The sequence below is a fragment of the Salmo trutta genome, chromosome 3 (assembly GCF_901001165.1).
Source record: "Salmo trutta chromosome 3, fSalTru1.1, whole genome shotgun sequence".
NCBI classification, from domain to species: Eukaryota; Metazoa; Chordata; class Actinopteri; order Salmoniformes; family Salmonidae; genus Salmo; species Salmo trutta.
In genome coordinates this window covers 70979627-70989554 of record NC_042959.1, presented here as the reverse complement: position 1 = coordinate 70989554, position 9928 = coordinate 70979627, and the positions used below count along the sequence as shown (strand labels likewise).

The 9928-nt window shown below is 44.9% G+C and overlaps 1 protein-coding gene across 1 annotated transcript in view; it reads right to left on the bottom strand.

The window, feature by feature from the left end:
• Positions 1 to 8389: 8389 nt before the first annotated feature.
• Positions 8390 to 9928, bottom strand: part of LOC115186729 (uncharacterized) — a 79569-nt gene continuing 78030 nt past the window's right edge. The window contains exon 11 of the transcript XR_003875882.1: positions 8390 to 8489. The gene's annotated coding sequence lies outside the window, so the exon portion shown is untranslated. The remainder of the gene's footprint in view (positions 8490 to 9928) is intronic.

The window sequence follows — 9928 nt, the reverse complement described above, 5'->3', positions numbered from 1 at the left end:
TGGCGATGTGTTCAAAGGGCACCCTGATGATCGTAGGGGGACCAATGGGCTTCGGAAGTGGGCTTTCGGGGCCGTGAGTTGACACTTCGGGCAGCTGCGACAGTAGTCTTCCACGGCCCTCCTCATCCCGGGCCAGTGGAACCGGGCGGCGATCCGTTCCCGGGTCTTCTTCATTCCCAGGTGCGCCCCCAACAGGTGGGTGTGGCCCAGCTGAAGAACGGTTCCCACGTACCGTCGGGGCAGCAACAATACCTCTCGAAGTTCCCCCTGTTGGCGTGACACCTGATACAAAAGGTTATTCTTGATTTGGAAAAGGGGGTATCGCTTGTCACTCACCCCCGGAAGTAGCTGTCCATCCACCGCTATCACTTGGGCTGCGGCGGCTTTCAAGTTCGGATCCTCCCACTGGGCCGTCCCGAATTGTCCCCTCAGTTGGCCCCCAGCGGGGGTCTCGACTAGCCCCTCGAAATCGAGGAGGGGGAGGCTGGGCTCCTCCTCCAGGTGTTCCCCAGGGGGTTCGGGTTCCGGCGCCCCCTCCGACTCCGGAGCCGTAGACACATGCTGGTTAACCGGTTGCTTCCGGGCCGCACAGGCTATTGGTCGTCCCTGCTCTCTTCTTCAGCCGGCTCGTACCTTCTTCCTCAACTCGTGCCCCCATAGGGCCGCGAACTGCGGACAATCCTGTCCCACTAGGATAAGAGCGTCTGCTAAATGACGTAAATGTAAATGTAAGGTACCGGGAACTCTGGCACTGCACCCACCGTCATCTGGCAGCTCCCTTGTGGCATCACGATTTTTGTCCATACGGTTGGATACCGTTTTGTGTCACCGTGAACACAGGAAATGGACATCTCCCTACCCCTTTCGGTCTCCTGGTTCAGCAGGCTCGTGGTTACGAGCGTAACCATACTTCCAGAGTCCAATAGCACTTCCGTGTCATGTCCGTCAACATTCACCGGGACCATGGGTGCAGTTGATTCGGGGTGCGCCCAACAGGAGGTGACATAGTTCACGGCATGACCCACCTCGCCTCCGGGGCTAGCTGATGGCATCGACTCCTCTCGAGCCAGGCAATTCCAGGCAATGTGCCCCCGGGCGCCACACTAAAAACACCTCCTTTGGTCTCCATCTACCTGGGGTTGTCGGTGACGGGTCGGCCCTACCCCAGCCGTTTCTCCACGGGTTTGCGGTCCTTTGGCCCGGCCGACTGTCGGTTCGGGGTACACCGCTGTGGGGCTGTCCTTCCGTCCCCTCGGACAGGTCGCCGACTCGTCCCGGCTCCCACTCAGCAGGGCCTGCGTGTTATGATGCGTCTCCACTGCTTCCAGGAGGCCCTCCAAGGTCTGGGGTGCGCATAGACTCGCTGCCCTCTTCATGTCGTGGGGTAGCGCCCGTAAGAAGCAATCCAGGACCACTTTGTCGAGAATGGAGAGGGTGGATACGTCGGTTAGGAGCCATGCCCTGGTGACGCGCAGTAGGTCGCTCATCTGTGCTCGGGAGGATGCGTCGGCTACGAACCTCCAGTCGTGGAACCGTTGAGCCCGATGGGCCAGGCTGTACCCGAAACGGCTGAGTATCTCCCGTTTGAGTCCATCGTAATTAGCCGCCTGTTCGTCATTCAGGTCCCAATACGCCTTTTGGGCATTCCCAGAGAGGAATGGGGCCAGCAGACCGGCCCACTTCGGCCTTGGCCATCCTTCCCGTAGAGCTGTCCGTTCAAACGTACAGAGGTAGGTTTCGACGTCATCGTCTTCCGTTAGTTTGAGTAAAAACTGGTTGGGATGTGATTCAGGAGATGCTCCTCCTTGCAGCTTCCTGATTTCCTCAACGAGGCGGATGTTTTGTAATCGCTGTTCCTCCAGCATTCGTTCCTGAACCGCCTGTAATGCTTGTTGGGCCCGGACGAACTGAGCTATCAACTCATCCATGCTGATGCTGCGTAAACGTCAACCCTGATCTGACCACGTTATCAGATTGCTCGCATTCTCCACCACTTGTGGCAGACCAGTGGGTTTGGTCAAAACGTTTACACAGATCAGACACGGACAGAGTATGATTAGCTCGGTTTCAAGGGTGTTTATTAAATAATAAATCAAAAGAAAAGGATAGGTCTCCCCCATGAAACCCTCTCCGGGATACCGTCTTCTGGGCTCCGGGTCTTGCTGTATCCTGTCGGGCACACAAACTCAAACTCCCTCATCTTAGCTCGGGCACCGTCTCCAACTACACTGAAGTCACCTTACTTCCCCCAGTCTTCTCCTGTGTGCTGCCCTTCTGCCAGCTTTATGGGGCTTGTACAGCTGGTGAGCAATCAGCCCTTGATTACTCACCTACTCCCCAATCAGCCCCAATTAGTCCTGGGGGGAGAGCCCATCGAGACCTGGCACGTCCAGCAGATGGAGCCATCGCCTCGTGATGTATACTCCGTCTGTCACCAGGCCTCGACGAGTCTCCCCCTGGTGGCTGACCTACTGTACGCCACAATACATAGTATATACACTAAACAAAAATATAAACACAACATGTAAAGTGTTGGTCCCATGTTTCATGGGCTGAAATAAGATCCCAGAAATGTCCCATACGCACAAAAAGCTTATTTATCTAAAATGTTGTGCACAAATTTGTTTACATCCCTGTTAGTGAGCATTTCTCCTTTGCCAAGAAGCGGTTTTGTCACACAACACAATGCCACAGATGTCAACATTTTTGAGGGGGCGTGCAATTGGCATGCTGACTGCAGGAATTTCTAACACAGTTGTTGCTAGAGAATTTAATGTTCATTTCTCTACCATAACAAGTCATTTTAGAAAATTTGGCAGTATGTCCAACAGGCCTCACGCAGACCATGTGTAACCATGCCAGCCCAGGACCTCCACATCCGGCTTCTTAACCTGCGGGATTTTCTGAGACCAGCTTGTGAAACTGAGGAGAATTTCTGTCTGTAATAAAGACCTTTTGTGGGGGAAAACTCATTCTGATTGGCTGGGCCTGACTCCCAAGTAGGTGGGCCTATACCCTCCTAGGCCCACTGATGGCTGCGCCCCTGCCAGTCATGTGAAATCCATAGATTAGGCCCTAATTAATTAATTTCAATTGATTGATTTCCTTATGTGAACTGTAACTCAGTAAAATCGTTGAAATTGTTGCACGTTGCATTTATATTTTTGTTCAGTAAATATATAACAAATATTTAAAAAATCTCACAAAAGTAGTGCACTGGGCCTTTACAACTCCTGTATTGGTGGACCCATACAATATAGCTGTCTGCAACGCAGGGGAAAACATGTTTCACACAAAAGTAGTGCATTGGGCCTTTACTACTCCTGTTTTCAGGCCTGGTCCTGGCCATTCTGCTGCCCTAGGCAAGACACAAATATTACACCACCCAGCAAAATTAAAATAGTCCCAGTAAGCAAAATGACATTGAAAAAATGTCTAAAATATGCATTTTCCAGATGTTGAAGTTAGGTTAAATTTAGGTTCTGAACGAAAGGTGTAAATATGACCCATATATAGAAGTCTATGTTTGGGCCAAATCAAGGCTGGTCCAGACTGGACCAAAAACCAACATCCGTGGACGTGGAAATCAAGACAGGTCTGGACTGCACCAAAAAAAAAAAAAATGCTAGTCCAGACAGGACCAAAAAAAGATGTCCGAAAGACGTCATCTGTGCTTACTGGGGTGTAGCCTGCATGGGTCTGCAATGGAATGTTATGACTGACCATCCATGTGTTAGGCCCACCGTTTGTAAAACAGGCTGTTGCATTGGGTATATAAGTCCTGATTCCTGTGACTAATCCATTTGGCTATTTAAGCTCTGAATATCAGCTACCCAACTTAATCAGGAGTTATGTTTGTGGTCTACAGTGTAGTATTTTCATAATGCCATCACTATAGGTGATTTCAGGGAATGTTTTCCTTATTTCAGTAGAAACATTTCAGTAGAAGGATACAACAGAAAATGCACATGTGAAACTTCACAACCAGACAAGTCAAAACAATTTTGCTGTCTTGCATGGCAATAAAACGTACTTGTTAATATTTTGGATCCATTTGGGTCCTACAGACCCGACCCTACTTGGACCTGGCCCTCTCTCATCTCAGACCTGTTTCAGGTCGGATCTGGTCCACATCCGATTCAAATCGAGTAGTGTACTGATTTTATTTTTAAATGACCGCGTCCTGTTATGGCAGAGTGGAAAGTTTGCTGGTCCAATTCGGTTCGGGTCTCATTTTCGGACTCAAGAAGACCTCTACAGACGTGAATACTACTTTCAAAACTACTGGCTGGAATTATACAAATCCTTTGGAGCATCACTTTTAGGGTACTTCATTAACAACGTCTTTGCAAATAAACAATGTCGGCATGTAGCTTAAATATGGTAAAAAAATAGATAATATATCATCTCATGTCACATATCTCTATCTATGAATGCGAGTAATGTATCCAGTCCTCACCATTCACAGCGAAGATTGACACCATCTCACCAGAATTCCTGTTTGTTGTGTAGTCATTAAAATTGATGTAAGACAGAACTGTTCACTGCGTTCCGCTGCGAATGAACCCTTTCAAACTTCAACCCGCCTTTTGCGACTTTCTGCTGCGTTAACCGCGCCCCCGGCCAATCGGATAGCCATAAACTACGATACTGCACACGTGCCTCTAGCTCATTCAGCCAATTATGTAGCTATCAGGCCACATCTTGATTTTTTTATGGTGACGGAAATGATACGATATTATGTAATCACAAAGATGACAAGTCACCTTCATCAGGGTGAGTAAACCGGCAGTTCTACCCTGTCTCCCTTCCACTCCGCCTACTCAGTCCTCTCCTCCAGCCCGTGGGCACTAATAATGGAACTATTGCACAATTTTGGCATGCACACATGACATATAGCCTACAAACACCCCTACTAGACACCAGCCAACATTTGACAATCAGGAAGTGTAGAGAGGAAGGGTGAAGACTATACAGTGCCTACATTCTACATGCTTCCCTACACACCTGATACCTGTGACTCCTGTGTAGCTATTCATTCCCCGAGCTCTACTACTAGGAGTGGGGGATGGTTTGACCACCAACCTCAGAGGACCTGGTCTCTCAGCTCTGAGATGGAATTTCCCTTCACATTCACACACAGGATGCTTCTATAAACTGTGTGTGTGTGTGGGCAATAGGTACATTCTTCTGGAACATGGTGCCACTGTTCCTTCATATGTCCATAATTTGACCTAGTTTGGATTACTTATAAATCATTTTTGAAATGAAAGGTGGTGCCACTTCAGCCCTGTGTCCAACCTGAGGTTCATTAACAGTTTATTCAACAATAACCCGAGGCACACTGAATTGCTTTGTTTAAAATGCTACTTTGAATTTGAGTCAGTTTTGTTAATCTTTTGCTTGTAGAGCATGTTTATTTCGTTTAGAGTACCTTATTTTAGTCCGTGTGCTACATTGCATCAGCACCATAAACCAGCTCGTGGAGAAAATAAACTGGGCTGAGTGAGGAAATGATGGCACGAGGAACTTGTCTTGTTGGCATTCCTTAAACATTACACATGGAAATGAGGGTTGAAAAGAAGAGATGACCTATGTGAAATGTTTCACTGAAAATGATATACTGGTGTTGTTACAGTGAGAACAGCACAGCTAATCTCAGATAACTATTTGTAGATACCAGGAGCAGATATACATGTAGACAATAGTTATACATCAGGAGTTAGGGAGTCAAGTCAAATGCAGACGATAAGCATCTGGATGGCAGGGCTAAAATAAACAAGAGTAGCTTGTAGTCAGTGTTTCAGGATGAACATTATTCAGCTGTGACACATGAGCCAGAAGAAGTGATGAAATCCCCATCACAGGAAGTCATGTCTTTGTGCTGACTGGATGTTTATTTTCCAGTATTCCCCTAACACAGATACAGGGACAGTGCTCATTACTCAACATTATGCCAAGATGCCCCCCTCTTGGCCTGACAAACCAGCTTTGTCTTTTAATAACTGTTAAACAATGGAAAGAGTGGGAAATGAGGCACTACTGAGGGAAGAACAAAGGCCAAGAAACAAAACACAAAAACATGAGTTAATGGTTTAATGTTTCAATACCAGCTATTGAACCGGGTTACAAAGCAAATAAATCTGGATATATCACACATGATTATTAATGAAACACATTTAACAATAAGGAAGAAAACTAAAATATGTAATTTAAAAATGTTGATCTAGACATATTGTAATAATGGATATACACTATCTCAGAGTAACAATGTAATATAGCCTGCCTGTCAGTTCAACCACAGTACATTTTTAGCAGACACTCGTATCCAGAGTGACTTACAGGAGCAATTAGGGTTAAGTGCCTTGCTCAAAGGCACATGAACTGATTTTTCATCTAGTCAGCTCAGGGATTCAAACCAGCAACCTTTCAGTTAATGGCGCAACGCTCTTTAGCGCTAGGCTACATGCCACAGTATTCAGAACAGATTAAATAATAATAATTAAATAATATAGTATGGAATCATGTAGTAACCAAAAAAGTGTTAAACAAATGTGGTGGGTGAATCAGAATTAGTTGGGTAACATAGATAATTAAGATGTTTTATTTGCATAATATGCTTATGTGAGATACTTGTCATATGTGAATGTATTGTTAAACCATGTGAAGGGATGGCGTGATTAATGGGGAACCAATTATTTGTCGCCACAATGTCTGTGCGCAAGTCACTCCCCTCAGCGAGCTTGTCCAGGAGTGGAGTCAAGAGGGGTTTACTTGAGATGGGAGTATCTAGAGTTGTCAATTGATTTATGCCATTGGATGAGCTAATGGTTCTGTTCTATACCGTACCAGGGAGAGACGGTTCCAGTTTGGGGTGGGAGGACAAGATACTGGTCTATACAATGAACACTGTTGATACAGCAGTTGCTGTCTGCTATGTTTTATAGATATCTTTCATACAGAACTTAACCTTTGTGAACTGTTCCTAAGATCTGTTGTTCGTCGTGTACGTTGAGAGGGGTGGGTCTTGGGTATAAAAGATCTTTGTACTTTTGTGTAATCACTTTTCAATGGTTCATTGAAGGTCAAGTGCTTTTGCAAAAGCATCTTAATTATTAAAGATGTAGTTTTAAGTATAACTGACTTGTGTGTGAAGTTTGTAACTCCTCATGCAGAAATTAGCCACCACACAAATCAAAAGTAGCCACCCTTTGCCTTGATGACAGCTTTGCACACTCTTGACATTCTCTCAACCAGCTTTACCTGGAATGCTTTTCCAACAGTCTTGAAGGAGTTCCCACATATGCTGAGCACTTGTTGGCTGCTTTTTCTTCACTCTACGGTCCAACTCATCCCAAACCATCTCAATTGGGTTGAGGTCGGGTGATTGTGGAGGCCAGGTCATCTGATGCAGCACTCCATCACTCTCATTGGTCAAATAGCCCTTACCACCACCTGGAGGTGTGTTTTAGGTCATTGTCCTGTTGAAAAACAAATGATAGTCCCACTAAGTGCAAACCAGATGGGGTGGTGTATCGCTGCAGAATGCTGTGGTAGCAATGCTGGTTAAGTGTGCCTTGAATTCTAAATAAATCACGAACAGTGTCACCAGCAGAGCACCTCCACACCATCACACCTCCACCACCATGCTTCATGGTGGGAACCACACATGCAGAGATCATCCATTCACCTACTCTGCGTCTCACAAAGACAGGGTGGTTGGAACCAGGAATCTCAAATTTGGACTCCAGACCAAAGGACAGATTTCTACCAGTCTAATAGCCATTGCTTGTGTTTCTTGGCCTAAGCAAGTTTCTTATTCTTATTGGTGTCCTTTAGTAGTGGTTTCTTTGCAGCAATTTGACCATGAATGCCTCACAGAGTCTCCTCTGAACAGTTGATGTTGAGATGTGTCTGTTACTTGAACTCTGTGAAGCATTTATTTGGCCTGCAATTTCTGAGACTGGTAACTCTAATGAACTTATCCTCTGCAGCAGACGTAACTCTGGGTCTTCCCTGTGGTGGTCATCATGAGAGCCAGTTTCATCATAGGGCTTGATGGTTTTTGCGACTGCACTTGAAGAAACTTTCAAAGTTCTTGACATTTTCCAGAATGACTGACCTGCATTTCAGTTAACAAGGCACACCTGTTAATTGAAATGCATTCCAGGTGACTACCTCATGAAGCTGGTTGAGAGAATGCCAAGAGTGTGCAAAGCTGTCATCAAGGCAAAGGGTGGCTACTTTGAAGAATCTCAAGTATAAAATATAATTTGATTTGGTTAACACTTTTTTGGTTTCTACATGATTCCATATGTGTTATTTCCTAGTTTTGATGCCTTCACTATTATTCTATGATGTAGAAAATAGTAAAAATTACTGGAGCCATAGCAACAATACCAAGATCTCTCTGCATGTCTCAAGCTACTGTGAATCATAATCATCTAGTTCAATGGGTTCTTGGTCAAATGGCTTCACAATACAGTTACCTAGAGAAGTTCAAAAGACACACTGTTCAAGTTGGTGAAAAACCCAGCAAGCCTTGAGACTAGCGCACGCACACACACACTGTTGTACATATGTCATGTAATTACATGGGGTTTCAGGTTATTGGTGTAATTACAATACATTAAGAACATTAGTAACTAACTTGAAAGAATATTAGTCTACTTACATTCAAATGTACATTCACTTTATTTACAGTTGAGTAACTAATAGATTCTACTACTATTACTACCACTACCACCACCACCACTACTACTGCCACTACTACTACTGTAAACAGATACACAGAGGAAATCTGCCTAACTGTTCTGAAAGAGTTAGACATTCAATCTAATGAAGTCTCATAAGATAGCTCACTAAACGGGCCATTCAAGGTTGTAGACTGGCTCATTGTGTCTCTGAACATTGTGTGTGTGGGATGAGTGTTTAGGTTCTTCCACAACTACAGAGCAGTGTGAATATGAAGGGGGTGAGATAATGTAGGTGTCTGATGTGGATTCTCATTACTGGTGAGAACATCACAGCATAGTTTCACTGCATTGTTCTTAGAATGACTAAGTCTCTACTTTGCTACTGGTGATTTGACAATAACACTGTAATATGGACTCATATTCACTAAGGCACTCTGCTTTACGAAATGACAGCTATAAGAGTTGGAGAAAAAAACAGGTTAACAGAAGGCAGAGAGAGGAAATAGTCACTAGACGTCCTGAACATGCCCAGGCATGTCTGCACTCTCTGGTGTAAAATGGTCATAAATCCAGCTGCTACTGTATTTTCTATGTGCTCATGACATTAATAGCCAGTGTTAATATGTGGTGATTATTGGCACAAAATGGCTACTGTGCATATCCCAAATAGTGAGTGCTACACACAAGTGTTGCATGATGTGAGCTTGCCTTTATAAAGCACTTTAAGACCCAGTGACAGCTACATCATGTGTATGCAAATGCAATCCATAATCATGATCTTTATTTTCATGTTGTCCCAACACAAACAGTAACCATACAGTAACAGCAGGGTTGTAGTGGAGGGTAAATATATTCTACGCACCATTTTATTATGTGTACATTCCTCTAAGTACTTCAGTCTGTCCATGCAGCCTATGGTGGTAATAGATTGGCTGGTCTGAACCACAACACGATCTTTGTCAATCTCTTTGTTGTTAGTGAGAACAGTCCCCTAAATAAAATACAAATCACAAAATGGTGTTCCTCTGTGTTGACACAGCTTGACACAGCTAACTCACTGGTCACAGACCCTGGTCCAGGATAGCTACAGAAATGTACCTGATCCAACTACTCAACTGATCATCAAGACCTCGATTAGTTGAATCAGGGCTGGTGACCACTGTTGTGAAAGAATACAGTGACACATCTACCAGTTGCCTCATCACCAGGTCCAACATGAAAGTAGAACTGCA